This window comes from Notamacropus eugenii, chromosome 2 (assembly GCF_028372415.1).
Source record: "Notamacropus eugenii isolate mMacEug1 chromosome 2, mMacEug1.pri_v2, whole genome shotgun sequence".
In the NCBI taxonomy this organism is placed as follows: Eukaryota; Metazoa; Chordata; class Mammalia; order Diprotodontia; family Macropodidae; genus Notamacropus; species Notamacropus eugenii.
Window position 1 is genome coordinate 214,646,640 of NC_092873.1, and position 15,730 is coordinate 214,662,369.

Consider the following 15,730-nt stretch of genomic DNA (forward strand, 5'->3'; position numbering starts at 1 on the left):
TGTGCTTTTACTGTGCCTTGACGGCTCTGAGTCGTTTGTCAAGGCTATAGAAAAGATGCACCTGAAACATAGTATCTGCTGGTCGCCGCATTTGCTAACAGGCTTTAAACGCTGCTTTCCAGCCGCGAAGGCGAAGCAGCAGTAAGAGGGAAGCAAGAATGAGACTCCCCAGCAGCAGCGGCGGCTGCGGCGGCGGCAGCGGCAGCAGCAGCGGAGGCGGCGGCGGCAGCCTTAGCAGCAGCAGCGGCGGCGGCGGCGGCGGCGGCGGCAGCAGCAGCAGCAGCAGCAGCCTTAGCAGCAGCAGCGCAGTTTCCCCTCTCCCCAGCCCTGACTCTACGCGCACATGCGCACTGCGCCCACAGCCCTGGACCATTTGTCAGGACTACTCGTGAGACGGAGAAAAAAAAAGAGAAAATTTGGGGGTAAGAAGCGGTTGATCTGATCTAATCTCTAATTAATCCGAAGATTTGTACGTGCCAAAGCCATTCATTTATTTTTCTGGGTGAAGATGAAAGTTCAGAGACCTATAGAAGGAAGGAAGCGCACCCTCCTCTTGTGAAACGATCAGGGGAGGGGAAAAGGACAGAAGGGGCTTTTCCCCCACTTCTCTCCGCCTCTGGGAAAGAGGAGCAAACTTAATCCCGGGGAAAAAGTGGGCAAGTGACTCGGAAATGGCTGGAGAGGGGCGTCCCTGGGCATCCCCCTCCGAAGTAGAGTGTGAGAGTGTGAAAGAGGAACAAAAGAGAGAGAAAAGAGAAAGGAAAAAAATGGGGGGGGGGAAGGAGGAGAGACTTGTATTTTTTTTTCCTTTGGCGTGCACACGGAGGAGGGTGTGGGGGGCTGCGAGGAGGGGAGCCGGGGCTCAGCTCGGACGCCTCAAGGCTCTCGCCAGGCGCACAGGCTCCGGGATGCGTGGGGGTGCCCCCTCCCCCGCGCGCCCCCCACCCCCCGGAGATGGTCACTTTGGTTCCTTGGTTGACACCGAGCGCGGGGTCGCTGCGGGGAGGGGGAGGGGAGGGTGGGGAGCGCGGTGTCGCCGGCCCCGGGTGCGTGCATGTGTGGGTGCAGCGGAGCCGCAGCCTGGGGAGGGGGGAGGCGGCGAGCGGGCGGGGAGGGGGGGGTTAGAGGGTGGCCGAGGGTGGGGAAGGGTGACGAGGCGAGGGGGGGAGGACGGGAGGGGAGGCAGGTCTTCCTGTGCCGATCTCCCCTGCCCCCGCTCCGGCCCCGACTCTCGGTCCTCGGCCCCCGTCCTCTCCCCTCCGCTCCCCCCGGAGTGGCCTTTGTGCCGAGCGAGCGCACGGGAGGGGAGAGCGAGCGAGCGAGCGAGCGAGCGGGCAGGACAAGTCCGGGAGCTCGAGGCAGTGGGAAAAAAGAGGCCGGGGGACTTTGTCCCGACTCGGGCTGCGGAGCCTAGACTGGTTGAATGTGCAGGCGCGTCTCCCCCAGGGTGTGCTCGGTGTGTGCGCGGCGGAAAGGCCTCTCCGACCCACGGCGCGCACACGCACTCACACACACACTCGCTCGCGCACACACGGAGGAGGGAGAGGGGAGCAGGGAAGAGGAGGAGGAGGAGGAGGAAAAGGAAAAGGAAGGGGGGGGGGAGTTTGCATTTTCTTCTTCTCTCCTCCTCCTCCTCCTTTCCTACGGAGTGTGTGAGAATTTAATATAGATCAGCTCCAATTTCCGCCATTTTGGGAAAGTTGCACAAAAATACCCCCCCTCCTTCCCTCCCTCCCTCACACACACATACACACACACACACACACACACACACACACACATACTTACACACACCGGTTTATTTCTGCCAGAGGCAGGAAAGTGCTCGCGGGCGGGAGGCGCCTGCGGGTCCCGTTTCGGGGAGGGGGGGGTCGGGAGGAAGGGGAAGGTGGAGGGGGCTGCTGGAGGACCGACTAGGTCTGGGTTGCCGCCGCCGCCGCCGGCTCCCTGCACTCGGCCGGGTGCGGGCGCGGGTGTGTGTGTGAGTGTGAGTGAGTGTGCAGCCGCGGCGGGTAGGGGGGGGGCGGTTGCTTCTCCCCAACTTGTTTACGCCCCGATTTGGGGGAAGGGAAAAGGGGTCTGGTGTGTGTGTGTGTGTGTGTGTGTGTGTGTATGATTGTGTGTGTGTACTGAGGGAGGTAGAGGCAAAGTCTAGCCTGCGCCTCCGGCGCCTGCCGCGCGTGCGGGTGCAGCCGCCCGGGCGCCCAGGGCTGAGGGGGGCTGGGCCGGCCGCCCGCCCGGCGGCTGGCGGGAGCCAAGGGATGGGGGGCGGGGAAGTCGAGGCCGGCCCGGGGGATGCGGAGGTGGGGGGGTGATGTAGATCGGGAAGCTCCGAAGCCGAGGCCGTCCGCTGCGCACCCCATCCCCACGAGGTGAGGGAAGGGGAAAGGGTGCGCCGCGGGGGGGGCACCAACTTCGAGCGTTTGCAAAACTTTTATTACCCGTACTGATTTTAAAAGAAAGTCCCTATGATTTTTTTTTTCTATTTTGGCCTGAGCCCGACCCACGGTTAGACCGTGAGAGAAAGTTTAAAAAGAGGGCGGTTTCTTTTCCGCCTTCCCCTTGGAGAGGTGGGGGTGTCTGGGAGTCCGTCTGCTCTTTCTCGGCGGGCCGGGTCTGAACCGGGCGGGCCTCGGCCCCGGGCAGATAGAGGTAAAATATGCCGGCGTCTCTCTCCTCCCTTCCCGCTCCCCGACTCGCCGCCGACTTTGTTGGAGAAGAGCACCCGAAAAAAAAAACGGAGCCTCTATCCTTATGCAACTTCCTCAGGCGCATTGAACACCCCGGCCCTTCCTTCCCTTCCCTTCCCTTCCCTTCCCCCAGCTCAGGATCTATCCCTCCCTTTACCGCCTTGTTTTTTTTTCCCCTTTTCAAAAAAAAAAAAAAAGACAGAAAAATTGATTAAGAGAGAAAGGAAAGTGCGCCGCGACCAAGGCGGAAATGGATTTCTAATTGTTCCCCAAGTTCAGCAGACAAGTCAGATCACAGATGTGAAATTCGCTCGAGAAGAAAGAACTCGGGGGTGGGTGGGCTGGGGGTGGGGGGTTGTGACAACCCGCGTCGTTTGGGTTTGCAGGTTGGTCAGTTTCTTTAAGGAGCATCGTGGGTGATGCCGTCTGTTTTGGATCCGGTAAAGCCGGGGACCTGGTTATGGATGAACCTCGGTCGCGTGGATTTTTGCGCAAGTTTTTCAGGAAAGAAAAAAACACTGGCTGAGTCGAGGAGAAGAGAGCATTTCTCGGGAAAGTTTCAAGTGCAGCAAAAATAGCGTACGTGCAAAACTGGCCAAGGGGAGACCTCTAGTGGTTAAAGTCGCGTCTTTAAGTTCGGAAGGGAAAAAGCAAAGTCTGGCCTTCTCTTGGAGGAAAGTATCTATTTAGACCTGGAAGTAATTAGGGATCCTCCACCAGGGTCCAAGAGGGGATATGGAATGCTGGGTGCCTAAGAACGGTGAACTTGCTAAATCATAGAGGAATGAAGGTACGATTAGAACCCAGAGGTCTGTGCCTTTTCTTGAGATCCAAAGGTCGCTGGATGAGCAACAAGTATTTATAGTTATTGTGAGCCACGCTGTGTTTTGAGTCACAGTCTCCAACACCCATAGCACTATTTTGAGTTTTATGGCTAAATACTTAATTGGAAGTAAATTTTGTCAAGATACAAGGGGTATTTATATTTTGGAGACATTAAAAATGGAACAGCAGTTTGACTTAAAAGTGCCTTTGATGATGATGTTTTGTTTTAGTCCCTAATATACTTAGAGTGATCTCAGCTGCTTTCTCTGAAAAAAAGGAGAGGGTTTGATTTCTAAATTCTCTAGTGGTTATAACTTTTTATGATTCTTAGAAATCATCAGTTTGAAAGAAATCAAATTTATGTTGAAAAAAATTTTTATAATTTTAAAAAATCCTGAAATATATGGAAAGACAGTAATTATATAGCAGTTCCTTCTGCTTCCCCCTCCCACCTTCATGAACTGAATGGATTTTTTTTTTTTGAGACTTATTAGATTTAAAACCTGACAGATTTAGATACCTAGTGTAGGGAATGGCTTTCATCTTTTTCTTTAGGTGGCCAACATACGACTTGTTAGACTTTTAAAGGTTTTTAAAAGGTAACTTTTTGTGTGTAGCTATTGTTTAGGACAATTTAAAGTTACTTTATTTCATCCCAAACCACTTTAGTTTTAAACAAGTTATAAAGTATCTCATCAAAGGAATTGTATTACACAAAGAGAATGTAGGCTAGTCATGTGGAAAGGAATAACAGGTGGACAATGAGAATGCTCTGTTGGTACCGTCAAAATATCAGGAGAAATCAAGGAAAGCCTCAAGTAAATTTGGTGGACCTCTCCCTATCCCTTAACTTTTGGGAAAATGTGAACAAGGACGGGCAGACACAAATGGATTGCAGTTTGTGAATCAATTCACAGATCTATTTTGTATTCAACTGGCATCACTTCAGAACCTAGGTTTCCAATGCAGAAATTGTGGAAGGAAGTCTTCTGTTCTTCTGATACCCAAATAGACCTGTGATTTCATCAGTATGGGTGGTACCGTGGATGCAGATCATAAACCATCCATGCTTGCCTGTCCTGTGTGACTTTTGTCCATGGCCTCCTCTGAGTCTATTTCTCCTACTGTGAGACTTTGAAATATGATGGGGACAGATTTTTTTTTTTTGCCTTCTCCTGACATGTGGAAGATAACAGAGTCTAACAAAGGCTATTTACTCATATTCTTGTTTTGGCTGTGTCACTAGAAAATTTTTTGATCATACATTTCTTTGGGGACATCCTTCAGTTCTTTTAGGTTACTAATTTGTTCTGTGTTGTACCTTGCTCACACCCACTATTGTTCCTCTGTATTGTGCTTTTGAGCGATATTCATTTTTGATTCTTTGGCAATTGTGAGTCTTTCATGACTCCACAGTCATGTAATAACACTGATAGCATATTGGTATTAAAAAGATGGACCTTTGTTTCTGGCAGAAATTTGGGGTCATGAAAGGTAACTTTGCATATATATATAAAATACACACACACACATATACACACACACGGACAAGTTTTATAGGTTGTCTATCTAACTACCTGTAATAAAGTGTGGACAATACTAATCTTTTATCCATTTAGTTTTTCCTGTGTAGATGGTTCAAACTCTTTTGGGTGGTTGTGGATTTCTTCCAGCACACTGAAAATATTTTGGGGCTTCAGGCAACTATCATCTGCCAATAGGAGTACTTTCAGGAGCTCATTATCCATAGGAAATCCTCTTTAGCTGGGACCCTGAACTGAATCTTTTCTATGACATTAGTGAACCTCTGGCTATCATATATCTCCCTGTTTTATTTGTGATCATATGATTGTCAAAGAAGGCTATCAGTGTTGATAAATCTTTTAAGGGATGTTGAGTAATTTTGATGTTTGAATGAATCATAACCTTGTTGGAAGAGAACCTTTAAGGCCATATTTTGCTATATGGAATCAAATGCTTCTTTGATAGCAAGAAAATAAAAAATGGGGCCTTGCATTTGATACTCCTTTCAGTTAGTTATTTGGTAAAGATGGAACCTCTGGAATATTGCTTGTAAAGGCCTGCCTATTCTTTACTAATGCCTTCATTGAAAATGTGTTCTCTCTCTCTCTCTCTCTCTCTCTCTCTCTTTCTTAGATGATTTTCATAAAAATTTTATGTGTATTAGGAAGTAGTAATATAGTTTGGTATTTGCTGATATTCTTGGTTGCCTTATTTTGATATTAATAGGTCTGAAGAAAATTTTCCCTCAAGTCTTGGATATCTTCCCTGTCTTGGTATCTCCTGAATACATTTCTTAGTATCCCCACAATTGTGTCACCTCAATCATGGATTTTTTTATATTGTCTAAACTAGCTGTTTTTCCCATCTTTGTTCTCTTTGGTGCCATTTCTATCTCTTCCATAAGTTCAATTGGGATTGTGATGTTAGAGTTCAAATGTTAAGGACTCTGTAGCCCTAGTTGGTTTTATATATGTTATGCACACACATATATACATACACACATACATATATACCCATATATACGTATGTGCATATACATATATATACATACATGTGTATATGTTATAAAAATATTTGCATATTTTTTCCATTTTTCTCCAATTGTGGTTCTCCCATTTTCAACCTTACATAAAGTGAGGTGATTTATTTTTAGTTAGGTTTCTCACCAAGGTTTCTTAAATTAGCTTTTTCCTCTGTTGTTTCTCTGTAGTGATACCACTCATAAGCAGCCCGCATCTTTCAAAAGATTTTAAAAAGACATTTATACTCCATTCTGGTGTTGACTTTAACTACCATATATAATTTTTTTTTTTTTTGGAAAATACATCAGATGTTTTCTAATTAAGGTGAAAGTACTTTTAAGCTCTTCTCTTATGGAAGTTGGTTCATATGGATTGAAGTTCTGTATGCTATTGTTATAGTCTGAGTCTATGATAGTCTTTCTTCTATCTATCTCCCATTGCATCATAAGTTACTGGTTTAAATAGTTCAGGATAGAGTTATAATATCATGCCATATCTTTTTCTCATTATTTTTAGTTTTGTACTAATTTTAATTTTCACTTTAGTAAGTTAGTGCTCTAATTGGTATACAGATGATTAAAAAAAATGAACCCCACATCAGTAATGAGGCATTTCTTGTTTGTTGAAATATAATCAATTTTATCTTCTGTTATGTAATTTGATGCTTATCATGTCTATCTGGTACTTACTGTTATTTTCATTAAACAAAGTATTCATATGTATAGCAATGAGACTTTTGTGTAGTCTACAGGTCTTTGGTCTTTTGCATCCTTACCACTGATTCATATTTTCTAACATTTTTCACTGTTCTTAGCTATTTCCACCTTTTTATTGAAGTCATTTAAGTGCCAAAGTATATGTTTATTTCCTTTGGAGGATATTATCAAGTTCATCGAAGAATTTCCCTACCTCTTCATCCCATAGATACACAGACTTAATCAGCACTGTCTTCAGGTGGTCTTTTTGCACATATTTATAATGAGCAATGCATTTGGGGCTGATTAAATATCCCATGCAATGATGTTTCTTGTTGTCTTTGGGGGCATGACAAAAACCAATACTCACAACTCTTTAATTTGCTTTCAAGAAAAAAAAAACTGTAAGCTATCTTTCCACTTAGCTCTTCTGTCCTTTTTTTTCTGCTGATTTCATTTTTAGCAAAGTGTCATGATTAGTATAGTTAGTTCTCCCAGTAGTGGGTCCATTACTGAACTATTGGTAATTGGACAGTGATCTCACAGTTAGAATGCCAAAGGTAGCATTAAAGATTAAGAAGGATCTAAAAACTCTGATTCTTATCATCTCCTGTCCCTTTTTCTGTCCATCTGGCATTGTCACTGCAAAAGAACAGGGCCACATGCGACTAAGTCCATTTTGTATTTTTCTTTGTTGCATCATTTGCCATAGCCAAAGAATTTGTCACCACATGGCCAGCTTACTGGTGATGAATCTCTCTGTACTTAGCTAGGTTGGCCTTTGGAAAGCTGACTTAGAGCTTGTGTTCCTCTGAAACAGTTTTTGAAGAACCCAGGGTCACTAACAAATCCCAATGAGATAATAGATTAGAACTTTATGCAGTAGCACCCTTTATAATTCTTTTGTTTGTTTGCTTTCTTGCCATAACATCAGCGTTATGAGTTATATAAGTAAGTGACAAGACTTTCCTTTGCCTGGTCACAAAACAAAACATTGGATGAAGAAAAAGAGCTGGTGTACTTTGAGAATATATGTTTGCTTTTCAGGATCAAGGATGAAAATTCTGAACTAGGAGAGCATGTCCTGGGGATTTTAGGTGGTGGTTTGCAGGTATCTCTTCCCCCTTACCTGCTCCCCCATTTGCCTAAGGAGGGCTTGAAATGACAGTTTTAAATAGCCCTTAAGTTTATCCTTGATTCTTTTCTGGATGGCAGGTTCTTAACTAGCATTTCAGTTGCACATATTCATTACTGGAGTTAGATTGTTTTATTCTTAAGTACTGGGGAACTGGAATGAAATATTTTAAATTTGCATAATAGCAGTACCCTGAAAGATCTTACACTGCATCCTCCCTATAACTGCTCTTTGGGAACAGAGGGAAGTTTATAATGAGGTCCTTTGGGTAACTAAACCCCCCTTGGTTGAGGTTCAAGATAATCTGCCTCAAACCACTCCATAGTGTAATAAAGTTATAGCAACTTTCCTGTGTATTATGTGCCAGCTTTTCTATGGCAGAGATAATTCAGTTTTAGCGGTAGTCCCATAAGGTTTTTGTTGTAACCCATCTCTTCTCTAGGGTTTTTTTTTCTAGGTAAAAGACATGTGAGATTAGTGGCAAGTAATTGGTGACATGGGTATAGTATGTCAATCAGTTGATATTCTGTTGTTTCCTTCTTTGTCAAGAAATATTAAGTGCCTACTGTGTGCAGGACACTAACATGTTTGTGTACCACATGCTGTGGAGAATAGGGAAGAAATTAATTTTAGATAATTTACAGTAAGATTACTTCTGCTCCTATAGAATTTCCAGTGTTTATAAATCTTTTATATACCTTATCTTTCTCATTTTCTTCCACTTCATCTTTTTGTTTTTATTTCTCAGGCTTTCATGATCAGGATTAGTTCAGATTGAGTGGCAGCATTATAACACATGTATATAAGGTCTAAAAACTGTAAGTTATAAATAATCAAGAAAGTAATATTAACAGAAAAGTATTTACTATAGCTATCAAATTGTGGAGCTGTCTTCAAAACTGTACTCAACATATTGAACAGATTTGTTCCCTACTCTTACAGATATTAACCTTGTCTACAGTTCAGCATAGACAGCATGGGGAAAATAAATATATGAAAACATTGCAGACTAACACTATATTTTCTTTATGCATAAAGAGTACGGTATGTTGCATGTTAAGTCATGGTGGTTTGTTGAAATTAATTCCTAGATGATATTTTAAGGGGTGTTATGTGTTGACTTTTCAAAATACTAGAACAGGATTGCTCTTTTGTAAAAGAGTATGTGGCTTTTGGTTTTCAGAAAGACCTCTGTTATATTGACTTCTCTTTGTCTTTTACATAGGGCAAAGGTCACATTTTTATACACTTCTAATGTATACACCTGTGTGTGTGTGTGTGTGTACATGTGTGTGTGTGTATGAGAGAGGGAGAGGGAGAGGGAGAGGGAGAGGGAGAGGGAGAGAGAGAGAGAGAGAGAGAGAGAGAGAGAGAGAGAGAGAGAGAGAGACAGAGAGACAGAGAGACAGAGAGACAGAGACAGAGAGACAGAGAGAGAGAGAGAGACAGAGAGAGAGAGAGAGAGAGAGCAAGCGAGCGCTGGGTTGGGTAGCAATAATTCAATACTTAAGTGACAGTAGTAAATAACAAACAAATGCTCCAAATTTGGAACAGTTTTAATTTTAGTTGCAAAAGTGATAGGCTGATGGTTGTTTATAGGAGAACTTGAGTGATGAGACAGTAATTAATATTGGAGTTATAGGAATTTGCTAAGGAAAATCAGGATAAAAATTAGGTGACTAGAATAATGGAATGTTATAGTTGTAAGATACCTTGACAGATGAGTTAAGCCCCCTTATTTTATAGGCAAGGAAGATGAGGCTCAGATGGAGTGAGTGACTGACTGTGGTAACAGAACCCCAGGGTTAGGGCTGGAAATAGAACTTGGGTGTCCTACCTCTTGGTTAGATGGTTTTTTTTCTCCCACCTTGAACCACTCAGTCTCCTGGAACTTTAGCTAAGGTCTGGATTCTAATTGGGGTCCTCAGATTATATATAAATCTAGTATTCTTTTCTCTTATGATACGCTCTATTATTCATAATTTTCAATCCTTGTCTATACCCAGCTTTACAAAGTTAAATTTTGACAGTTTTGAGTTTTACTTTTTCTTTGATTACTTTTATAACCTCTGATGAAGTTGCTACATAGTCAAAATCTTAACCAAAATTTTTTTTTTAGCTAACAGATAGCTAAGATGGTTGGTTTATAAATAGTTGCATTTTATGTGGGGTAGAACAGGTACCTTTTTGGACCTTCAGTGCTAAAAATTTACTCAGTGTTGAATGAGTTATATATCTGCAAGTTAGTTAACCAGCTTTTATGTAGTGCCTACTCCATGTAGAAGTTTCTGCCTTAAAGGAATTTCCTTTTATTATTTGATCCAGACACTATTTCTTTCTGGTTGGTGTAGGAAGTCTTGGTGTAGAGATCTTCAACTTGATAATCTTAGGAGTCAGGAACATCTGAGTTTAAATACCAGTGCAGAATTAGATCTTATGGCCAGTCTTTTAACCTTCTAAACCTTAACTTCATCATCTGTAAAATGGGGCTAATAATTCTATCTGCCAAAAACAAATGTGTGCATATGTGTATGTGTTTATATATATATATATATGCATTTATATGCATATATATTTATATATATCTACACATATAGTTATGTAAATATTATTAAGAAATTTCCTAGAGACACTGAGGGGTTTGACTTCCCAGAGTCAAATGGTTTATATAGCTCAGAGGATGGTCTTGAACTCTCGTCTTCCTGAATGTAGGGCTATTCCTTTATCTGCTAAGCCACATTGCCTTTCAAGTAGTTTATAAGAACCCTTTAATACCCTATTACAACCGTGATGACAGTGTAACAGTTCCAAAGTATAAGGGGAAAGAGATAAGGCCTGAACCTTCGTTGGGAGCTCATAAACCAGACTCTCCTAGAAAAATCATAGATCAAAGACTGTCAGAGCTAGAAGTACCTTAGATTTCACCCAGTCTCAAGGTGTCAAATTAGGGGCCCACAAAACTCCTGAGTGTGACCTGAACCAGATTATAATGTAATTGGGAAATGTTTAACAAAATAAGTAACACAGTACAATGAAGATAATGTTAATTTATGATTTTCTCAGTCATAGGGATCTGTTTCTATTTGAGTTTGATCCCACTGATCTAGTTCAACTTTTTCCTCTTACAAATGAGGAAACTGAGATCTAAAGAGCTGAAGTGACTTGTAGTAAGTTGCAAAGCCACATTCAAAATCCGATCCTCAAAGTAGCTTTTTCCACAGAACACCATACATTAACTTTTTTGAGGTCATGCGGGGTACATTTTAATGCACCATCACTTTCTTTCATGTTTTGCTCTACGTCAGGAATATTATGATGCTCATCTAATGGAGTATGCCTATTTAATTTTTCCATGATGGTAATTGATTTGAACTCATCCACCCACAGTCTCATTTCCAGTGTACTTTGTGACCAGTGACATGTTCAGAAGATGATGATCTGGATAGGGTATAGTTCTGACTTTGCTGACCTCTTCTTAGGGAGGGATTTCTGCTTTGGAAAGAATCTGGATCATTCTGTTATGGGTAAAGAATTCCTTTTTTTAGAGTTAAGACAAAAACGTGATTCTTTTTTTCACAGGCATAGTGTGATAAGAAAGAATTGCAAGTCTTCAGGAGTTGAATGAAGGGGGAGAAAGATGTATTTTATAAAGAGCTTTCTTACCTTCGGGTCATGTCTTCAAAATGGCTCTTTATTGTATTGAGGCTACACTTGTTCTACTGATAATGCAAACAGGGCTGAATAGATGATGACAGATTAGGAAGAGGATTTTATCTATTCTAGCCAATGTTAAGCATGAAGTCAGTGAGTGAAATCAGTCTGAGGGAGTAGGGAGTGGTGCTGAGGGAAAACCAGAACTGGAGAAAAACATCTCCATATGGCATGACCATTTTAATTTACAAGATGGGTCAGGAAAGAAACATTTACTGAATCTTAGGTGCATTTGAACTTGTCAGGTTTTGCTCAGCATATTTTTATTTGAATTCCTATTATATGCAAGTTAATGTCCTTGGTTGGTGGGCATTTGGAATATGGAGTCTCTTAAGTCCCTTGCCTTCAAGTAGAGAGAGAAAACAAAGCCATGTACTTTAAGAGATAACCATACAAGCCAGAGTCTGAAGTGAAAAATGAGTGGTGCAGGTGACACATGCTCTGCTTTACAGTGATCATCAGACCACCCATCAGACATAATGAATACTAGCTTGTTGTTGAGCATTCTGCAAGTATAGATTTTTTCCTTCTATAATTTCTTTTTTTCTTTAAATTTTTTTTACATTTTTAAAGTTTTGAGTTCTATCCCTCTTTCCCTTCCGTCCCCTCCCAAAGAGTAAGCAGTAAGATAGGTTATATATGTGCAGTTATGTAAAACATTTCCATATTAGTCATTTTGTACAAGAAGACTTAAATAAGAAAAAAGTTAAAGAAAGTGCAAATAGAATGTTTTAGTCTATATTTAATCAATAATCAGTTTTTCCTTTGAAGGCAGAAACTGTACTTCATCTTCAGCCTTTTGGGATTATCTTGGATCATTGTATTGCTGAGAATAGTTAAGTTATTTACAATTGTTCATTTGACAATATTACTGCTAATGTGTACAATGTTCTCCTGGTTCTTTTCAGTTCCCTGTGCATCAGTTCATGTAAGTCTACAGATTTTTCTGAAATTATCCTGTCTGTCATTTCTCACAGCACAACAATATTCTATTAAAATCATATACCACGTTTAGCCATTCCCCAATTGATGGGCATCCCTTTAATTTTCAATTCTTAGTCAACACACAAAAAAGAGCTGTATAAATAGGTCTTTTCCCCCTTTTTGGGATGTCTTTGGGATATAGACCTAGTAGTAGTATCTGCAGGTATAGATTTGAGTATCGTTGCAACTCTATGGCAGAGATTTCAGTTGCTATTTATAGAGGAAATCTGATGAGACAGTGGAGTTGACTCTCAAGAAACAGGAAGGTAAAGTCACAGTTGGTGGCCTGAGTCTATAAAAAACGGTAAGACAAAAAAAGGGGGAAAACAGAAAAAAAGAGGAAATTTTGGGAAGAAAAAAGTCAGAAATGAATTGAAAGACAGCATTTCTGGAAATATGGCTAAGAACTCATTTGGATGACTGAAGAAAAGCTTCCCAAGTTCCTAGAAGCTGCAGAGGCGACAATTAAGTCATTAAAACTTTGTATCCCTGGATAGTCATTCAGTTACAAGTGAAGAAATTCATTTGACCCCTTTGAAGTGGTTTCAAGCCACAGTAAACATTGTAACACCACCAATACTTAGATTCCTTGACTCTTTAGAACTGGAGGGGATCTTAGGAAATCAGTTTATGTTACTAGAGTACCCTATAGAACAGTAATGGACTTAGAATAATCCCAAACTGAAGAGATAAGTTCATATACTTTTCTGTTAAATATCTCAATGCCTGCCTTCCCTGAAGTCTGGGGTATATAACAAGGAATTGGCTTTCCACTAGCTGGAGTATCTTAACAACTAGAAAGACCACAGTTTCATGCTCTATATAACTATTGGAATAAAGCAGTAGTTTCAAGAATAAATTATACCAGGATACTATAACTGTTGTAAGAAATCTGTTTGGTGAGTGTCGGCCCCTCCCACTCTGTCTGTTAAAATAGACAAATCTCTGAGAAGTGAATTGAAACCCTAAATGGTCAGTATAATTTAGGCATTAAGATGACCAGTATGATCAGATCCCCTCATTGGTCTTGTTTTGGTTATCTTAACTAAGTGGTTAATCTAAATGGCATTATTTTCCTTATGATCTGGAAATGACTGGCTGAGTTAAATATGAAGACATGACTTTTCTATGGGGAAAAAAAACTACTCAGATCTGAATCCTGTATAGTAGTAATTCTTTAGTTTAAATCTCATTATTATTTATATATTTATGAAAATGTTAAGATGAATTAGTGGAGTGTGAGCAGCTTTATTTTTAGTCTTATGGTGTATGACTTTTAAAAAAAAATTATGTTCTTAACATAAATACACCTCTTCCTTCAAAGTAGGCACTTTCACATTATTTTTTCAGAATTCAGAAAATGATTGTGTTTGGGTACTGATCTTTTCTAGTATAAAAATTTTTATTATAGTAGGTACCCTAAGGGTATCTTCTTATCTTGTAGAGTGTATATTTAAGTTAAAATCAAATAAACAGTGAGTGTAGAGTGTATCAAATATAGCATGTCTTTTTACATTGTAATGAAAATAGTTTCTGACTTTAATTTCTATGCGTTCTCTCTAATCTTTATTTTTTTTGGTGGGGGGGTGGGTGGTTAGCTTCTTTTCTTGTTTTTCTAAATGTTCCCCTATCCACCTCCCCCTACCTCTCTCCTTTAGAGAGGAAGTAGGTTAGGTTTCAGCCTCAAATAATTTTATCCTTCTTATGGTAACACACAGAAAGGCAGGAAGTTGAGATTTATGAAGAACTGGTGCCTCTGGTAGCTAATCCTTTGCATATAATCATCCTGGCAACAACAGTAAAAAGGCCAAATGCACCATTACTGCATTATAAACAGAAGAGTCTTGTCATGGGACTGTGAAAGAGGTGGAAGGAAGTCATTTAAAGAACATGTAAATAATCAAAAATAAATGGGAAGACTATATTTTTAAAAGGGGTTTTTCTCAAAATAAGCACTAGACAGTAGACATGACCAGATTCTATAGTAAGCTACTATTTCGGCATCAAAACTTACTTTGAAATCTAGATTTTACTGACTTCACTAGAATGGATGCGATGGGCTCCAAGAACAAAATCTCAGGTATCCATACTACTGTTCACTGTTCTAGTATGTGTGCAACTCAGAGTTCTTATCAGGCAGGGTGAGCACACTATCAAAGCGGGCATCTGTCATGCCTGATTTGAAAGGAAGTTTTTACTTTGTAGCAATATCTGTTTGCTGAAAGATGCTTTGAGTTTGACTTCACACAAACACACAAGTCTTTATTGAATAAACCTGTTCTGAAGGTCTGGATTTTAATTTTTCTTAATTTGTTCTTCCCTACTGATGCTGTGTAGTAAGAAGGGTTTCCTGGGGCAGTGATTGTGATATTTTTGCTACACAGAGAAGTAAGTAACTTAGAGACTGGTTGTTATGTAGAAATTTGGCTAATAGATGTTGTTTAGTTTTGCTTAATCAGGTTGAAATTGTAGACTCTGCTATAGCTATTTCAAATGGAAATTGTCTTTTCTGGAAGCAGCTAGGTGGTCCCATGGATAAAGTTCGATGCTTGCATTCAAGAAGACCTGAGTTCAAGTTCATTTTCAGGCATTTACTATCTGTGTGATCCTGGACAAGGCACTCTCTGCCTCACTTTCCTCCTCTGTAAAATCAGGATAATAATAGCACCTACCTCACAGGGTTGTTGTGAGGATAAATGAGGTGATGTAAAGTGTTTTGTAAATCTTAAAGCACTGTAAAAAAGCTAGGTATTATTTCCTTATATTCTGTTTCCCCTTCCTCCTTTGTTTCTTCTCAGGGTTTTACACAGTTGAAACTTTACTGTGATCATGCTTAGAAATATTCTTGTTCGTTTTCTACCACTTCCTTTGGAGATACATCTACTTTACAGCAGGATCTAATCCAGTTCACTGAAGATTTTTTAAAGTGGCCACTATGTGCAAGGTGCTGTACCAAGGGCTAGGACAGTGTTCTTCTTAGCATTTAAAGCCCTTCACAATCTGGCTCCATCTTATACATTACTCTCCCTCACATACTCTATGTTCCAGCCAAAATGACCTACTTGCTTTACCTCTTAAACAACATTCCACTTCCTCTCTCTGTTTCTCTTCATAGAAGTGTCCCCTATGCCTGGACTGCTTTAT

The 15,730-nt window shown here is 40.8% G+C and overlaps 1 protein-coding gene across 5 annotated transcripts in view; it reads left to right on the forward strand.

Annotated features, from left to right (window-relative positions):
- The first annotated feature begins 272 nt into the window (after positions 1-272).
- The window catches only part of L3MBTL3 (L3MBTL histone methyl-lysine binding protein 3), a 153,321-nt gene continuing 137,863 nt past the window's right edge, over positions 273-15,730 (forward strand). The window contains exon 1 of one of the 5 annotated variants that reach the window (XM_072643302.1): positions 273-422. The gene's annotated coding sequence lies outside the window, so the exon portion shown is untranslated. Of the gene's footprint in view, positions 423-2,206; positions 2,373-2,595; positions 2,653-3,197; positions 3,270-15,730 lie in introns of those variants that run through there. The other 4 variants (XM_072643307.1, XM_072643303.1, XM_072643305.1 and 1 more) reach the window with 4 other exon arrangements.